Here is a 7,085-nt window from a genome sequence, read left to right on the forward strand (position 1 = left end):
GGCAGTATCTCACTGTGGTTTTGATGTGCATTCCCCCAGTGATTATTGATGTTGAGTATCTTTAAATGTGCTTATTGGCCATTAGTAAACACTCTTTGGAGAAATGTATATTCAAATCTTTGCCCATTTAAAAATTATAATTATATATAAATATAAAAATATGACTATTGTTGACTTGTAGGTGTTCTTTATATATTCTGGGTATTAACCACCTTACCAGATACATGATTTGCAAGTATTTTCTCCCATTCTGTGGGTTGCATTTTCAGTCTGTTAATTGTATAATGGTTATGTTTGCTTTTTAGAAAATATCTTGATATGGTATTAATTCAGTCAGAATCAAGTTTTAAAAACAAATCATCATAAATGTAGATATGATAGTAAAATTACCTTGAATCAGGGATGCTTCTCATTTTAAATCAAGCTTTACTTTGAGAGTCACAGAATGGATAGCTGTGGTGAGACAATCAAGTAATCAAAGCAATATTCCTTCCTAGCACGACATATTTTCAAGGGTAAAGAAATATTCCTAATTTTTGGAATTTTGTGAGTCACTGTCAATTTCCAGTGAAATGTACAGTACCTATCAAGTGCTATACTGGTACCCTAACTGTAACTCATAGAGGCCACTACACTGACTTCTACCCAACATGCCTTGCAATTTGCTGATGGAAAACCTCTGTAGTCACTGTTGTAGCCTTTGAGGCATATGCAGGGACTGAGTGTAGTAGTTATTGATCTTATTTTGGCTTCAGGTAGTGCTGCATAGAAGCAAGATCAGTTTTTCTTTCCTTTTAAAAAGTTCAATTTACTTTTCTTTGGTGCTGCCTTACAGTTACATACTTCAAAGTGTATTTTAATTGATCACTTGAAGTTTTTTCTATCCAGTTACCTATAAATCTCCATTATGCTTGCTTTAGCACAGATGCTTTAAATTAAGATTTATGTTCAATTCAGAGTCCCAGTTAGAAAATATATTCTCTTTCAGTTAGGCCGAAATCAGCATGAGAATTCTATGCAGTTTAGTAAAATAACAGGAAAGTCCTATGGAAGTTTAAAACTCCCTAACCTTTGGGCAAAATTTCAACCTTTTTACATGTGAGAAATGGTGAACTGAGCTTAATATATACGTTTTTGGGCATCAGTGAACAAAAACCTTTACCAGAAATTAAACACTTCATACATTCCCCCACCGTCCAAAAGAAACGGGGAATCTTCTCTACCTGTAATATACTTTAAAAATGCATTAACTATAACTTAACTTGAGAAACTACTGAAAAGATATTAGGAGCAGATATTGGTATGCTGGAAAGAGAGGCAATTGGAGCCAAGAAACCTATCCTAGGTCTGCTCTGTCAGCAATTATCTCTGTGACCAGGGGCAGGTCACTCATACTTTCTAGCTGTCATTTTCCTAATTAATTTAAGCCCATTGAAGGCTCTAGAGTTTATTTTCCTATATGTATACAGAAATTGTATAAAAGGTAAGGAAAATGCTTTTCCATTTACAAATACACCACACACAAACCCCTTCCTCTTTGAACTCACCTCATGTCAATTAGTACTGTCAACTTAACTCATCTGAAATAACAGCATACAAGCAGGACCTACTTGCTTAATTACTTACATATCGCACTCAGAGGGCACAACACACATTATGATGAGTCCTTTATAAATGCACAATGGACAGAATAAATATATTATGGATCTTGTTACTGAGACTCATAATTTTTGATACATATCTATATTACTCTGGCAGGGCATCAAATAATAGTCAAATGTATCAAAATAAGAAAAAGTCTTACATGAAAAGAGGGAAAGTTATGACTTTCACTGGACTTTGCTGTACATACTAATTTCATCATGACAAAGAAGACTGTGAAAATTCTCTTTTTGTCATTAATAACTAGATCATATCCAGAAGTAAATGACCAGAAAGACAAAAGTGTTGAGAATCACTGACACAGGTGGGAAGGTTAAAATAATTAGGATATTTAGCCCAGATTGAGAAGTCGTAGGGGAAACTGATGACAACCTGTTCGTAATCAAAGTGATGCTATTTAGATATGGGAAACAAAGCTGAGATCAGACAGTGGACATTCAGTAAATTTAATTTGAGTTTCATGAAAACAGAGTTTTATTCAATATGAGGGAAAATTTTCTAACAATTTGAAGAGTCTAATAATAGATTGAGTTGCCTTGTGAGACAGACCATTTTCCATAATAGGAATCATTCAAGCAAAGGTGAGATCAGTAGACAAAACTCAAATGACTTTCCAGGAAGATAACCTAAATAAGCAAAGCGGTTTAGCTGGGGCAAATGAGGAGAATATATTCCACCTAAAGTTTGCCAGATCTCTGATTTTGCTAAAGAAGTAGGAAATTGGGATTTTTATGTTAGTTTTCTGATATATACATGTTGACCTAAATTTTTTTTATATACTGTATGGACTAAACAAGAACCATCTGGCTTGAGCATAGCCTGATTCATCTAGTTTGATCTCTGAACTCCATTTTTTATACCTAGTAGCCTTGTCATTTGTAGGCCAGTCACGGAAATCAGTGTTTGGAAGATGGGAACACTAAGAAGCTGGGGTATCAGGTCATTACACTTAAGGAATGAAGGGTATTTACATTTAATTTATAATGTAAAGTCATTGTATGCACTAAGCTATAACATATGCATAACTATATAGGACCAAGGACCATCTCTCCCAACAAAATCTTTTAGTATGAAAAAAAAAAAAAACCCATAACACAAGGCTGTCAACATTTTCCCAGGCAGTGCTTTCAGAGTAAACCATGTAAAGATAGAATAGAAGGGAAGAAACTTCAAGTAGGTTCTGTAGATCTGCACAGTTCTTCAGGTAATGAAGTCTCAGGATTCCAGGGCCACCAATTAGGATTAGCATAATTCGAGAATTGGTTTTTGGTGATTTCCTGATTTTTTTCCATCCTTATGAGGTCCTGTATTATTTATAACTCTTTAAATATTTTATTTTTATTTTTTTTAAAGATTTTATTTAATTACTTGACAGAGAGAGATCACAAGCAGGCAGAGAGGCAGGCAGAGAGAGAGGAGGAAGCAGGCTCCCCGCTGAGCAGGGCTCAATCCCAGGACCCTGAGATCATGACCTGAGCCGAAGGCAGCGGCTTAACCCATTGAGCCACCCAGGCGCCCCAACTCTTTAAATCTTTTAAAACAAAAGTTAAATTCATTCTTTTTCTCTTCTTCCTTTCCTTTTACTGTTTAAATAAAATAGTACTAACGTTTTTCTCGCTGGGAGTCTGGTCCAGAGCCTTCTCCAAGATTTCCACAATCCTCAAGACTTATTTTCCACAATCCTCAAGACTTATTTTCCACAATCCTCAAGACTTATTTTCTCAGTACCCATTTTTCTCTGCAAACTTCTATTCATTCCTGGCTGTTGCTCCTCTCAGTCTGTATCAGAAAGCGGAAACTATCAGGACAGGGACCATCTAAAGGTGAGAGGAGGGAGGTATAGCTGCTACTTAGTTCCAGCCAGTTGTTGGAGATTCAGACCTTTCCTTTTCCCACTGCATTATAGAAAGGCAGTTGTACCAGAATTTTTCCCTTCTATGAATTAAAGTGGTCCTCTTAGAAAGCAGTGATTTCAGCTGCTTTTGTTCTAAATTGTATTTTTTTGTTGTTGTTGTTTTCAATTACACAGAGATAGTATATATGTATGTGTTTTACAAATGCTTTATAGCATCTGGACATCTGCTTCCTGAAATCCGCTAGAAGTGAGCGGCTTAGAGTAGGTCTTAGAAAGACTGGACACTGGGCAAGGGTTCATGCTGGTGGGAGAAAATGTCCAAAACGAAAACTTCAGAAGCAGACATTATGGGGAGAGGAGAATGTGGAAAGAGAATACAGATTTCTAGGTCTAGCAGAATAACAGTTACCAACATTGTTGTAGAGGTTGAAGAAATCCTCCTCTTTTTCTCATTTTTTTTTTTTTTAGACCAAAGAGGGGGAGACTCTCTCATCCTTTTCCCTCTTCTTCTTCTTTTTTCTCTGTCTGACTCACTTTCATTATATGTGTTGACCTAAATTATTATTAATTGTTCCCAAATCACGGCAGGTTTTGTCTTCGCTATTAGACCTTCCTGCACTCAGATGAAGGAAGCTTTCCTTTCAGCTCTCTGCAAGTATGCTGTAAACCATCTAGCTCACTAGGTCCCTAATTGTGGTTCTCAGAAGCAATATCTGCATCAACTGGGAAATTGTTAGTTCTCCATTGCTCTTTTGGACAAGTTGTGTGGATTTATCTATGGTTTTGTGGAGGGACTGCATGCCCTTGTGGGTGTCCCTGTAATAGAGAAATTATGAGGACAATCATCAGTAGAGTAAGTCAATTTTGGCACTAAGTAGTCTGGATTTGGTTGTAAGCCCCTTTATAAGAATAATCTAGAAGTTCTGTCATTTGGGAACTTTACAGATTATGGGAGTTATTCCCTACTGAATGAGGGAGCCATTGCTTCTATGTGGTAATGAGCTTGGGTAACCATGAGCAGCACCCTCTATTGTGAGAACTGTGACATCATTCTTCTTCATCATCTTACCCTCCTCCAACTTTGGTCCTAGGTGGTTCATTGTCTAGGCAAGTCTGAGGAATCTCTCAGGTTCCCTCTTGGTAATTCTGCTCATCTCTTGACACATGGTATCTATTCCTACTCAAAGCCTGTGATTCTACTAATTTTACTAACCCAGGAACTGTCACCATTAGCCATTTTTAGTCCACGTGGTCTAGAAAACCTAAAAACCTTGTCTAAAGGGGAGAGAAGTACACTTTTAGAGAGGATCAGAAATGAGAGAGAGAGAGAGGTGAAGAGGGAGACGAAAAGGGAGAGAGATAGGCTCGATAGAGTTTGAGTTACTATTTGCAGAAATTTCTGAGACCTGGCTAGATTTCAGTCTTGAAGATGAGCCATGATGAGCCATGAGACATTTGCCCTAACCTAGTCCGTGATGGATTTTTGCTATTTTAAGAAAAAAAAATGCTGAGAAAGACATTCTGCTTCCTTTAGAAATTGTCATATCCAAGCAGAATGTTAAATTTAGTCATAAGAGATTTCTCTTTTAAAATGAGACTGAAAAAAAAAAAGTGAATACAGAAGAAGCCTTCAGAGTTTGTATTATATTGGATTATTTAAGGTTTTCTTCTTTGGAGAAGTTGCATTATGTGGTGGGGGGGGCCCTTGGAGTCACTTGGATCTGGGTTTCCATCACAGGTCTATTAGCTGAAAGCTTTGGAAGTTTGAAATGTCATTTAAATTTTCTATGCCTCAGTTTCCTCATCTTTATTGAAGGAATATATCATTTACTATGCAGGATGGCTTTAAGAATTGGCATAAAACAATTAAAGTACCTAGCACAGTCTGATTTTAATACATTCAAATTTCATATCACATTTTCTAATTCTGAAGAAAACATCCCTCAAACATGAGATAGATGTGTAACAAGTATACTAAGCAATAAAACAAACTAAAAAACAAACAAACCCAGGATTATGCAAACGAAGAAAAAAATCATCAGGGCACACAACATATTTTATAGATACAGATATATATCTTTTCTATTATATATATAATACATATATCTCTTTTATATATATATATTTCTTCTATTAAGGCCTTCTGATTGGATGAATCTTACCCATATATCGGAAGGTAATCTGTTTTACTCAAAGTTTACTAATTTAAATGTTAATCTTATTCTAAAAATATCTTCACAGAGACATATAGATTAATGTTTGAACAAATATCTGGGTACTGTGGTTTAGCTAAGTTGATGGATAAAATTAACACACTAAGACTGATTTTAAATTTAATTTTGAAATTTCTAGTATGAAGCACAAAATGTGAAAAACACATTTATATGTAGTTTTTAAGAAGACATTTTCCTTAGCAGAGATAATTTCACCATACATTATTATTCATAAACATGTGGCTACTTTTACCTCTTTTTGGGGTTTAACTAAATCAATTTTCTAGGTATCTTTGAATTAGAAACTACGCCAACTTCTGCGTCCTACCTGTCACCAAATTCTGTCATTTCTGACTCCAAAGTCCTCTAAAAAATGTGTATTTCACTCCATCCTGTTGCCAGTGCCTTAGTTCAGTGTTTCATTCTTTCTCACATGAACCTTGGCAATAGCTTCCAAACTTATTCCTGCTCTAACTTTGGTCACTTCAAATGACAGTTTTACCCAGCCACTAGAGAGCCCCTTTCAGGATACAATTACTATGCTGCTTCCCTCTCTGTTTAACAGTTATCTCTAATGTCACAATGTATAAAATCCAAAGGTTCAACATCTCTCTTTCATACATCTTAGCCTTTGACCATATGAAATTACTTAGAATTTTAGAAAATACCATTATTTCAGACATATTTGTCTCTGCATTGCTGAGTCCTCTGTTGAGAATGCTCTCTGCTCATTCACCTAGACAAACACCAATCACTCCTGGAGACTTACTAAGGGCCACCTCCTTTGTTAGACTCTTCCTGACACATAAACAAGCAGCCACTCCTCCTTCCTTCCACCAGAGCAACGTCAACATCGCACTTACATTTCCTTGGGTGTTAGAGTCTGAAACTGGAATGCAAAGTAGAAATCACAAAGAGTTAAAAGGCCTGAAAATCCTTTAAGTTGCCTATTAAGTAGGGTATGTAAGTCTGTATTCATGCCACAACAAAAACTGACGTACTATTGCTCTGTGAGTCCTACACAGTGTTTTATTTATTTTTTTCCTCAGATGTTGGAGCAGTTTGTGCTTTCATTAATTAAGGACCAGTAAAGCAGTTAGCTTTTATGTATATGTATACATACATGTATAGTAGACATGTATATGTATACAGATATATATATCGCATGAGTGGCACCCCATGCCTAGCTGAAGCTGACTAGGAGGACTGTTGACCACCATTTTCTGTCACATGTACACCCTGGTTTACATGCTCACTGAAATGGGCAGTATGGAGAATTATTTGCAGTGTTCTTTTCTTTTTCCTTCCTTCCTTCCTTCCTTCCTTCCTTCCTTCCTTCCTTCCTTCCCCTCTAT

This window comes from Mustela putorius, unplaced genomic scaffold (genome assembly GCF_011764305.1).
Source record: "Mustela putorius furo isolate JIRA1106 unplaced genomic scaffold, ASM1176430v1.1 tig00000854_pilon_pilon_pilon, whole genome shotgun sequence".
NCBI lineage: Eukaryota > Metazoa > Chordata > Mammalia > Carnivora > Mustelidae > Mustela > Mustela putorius.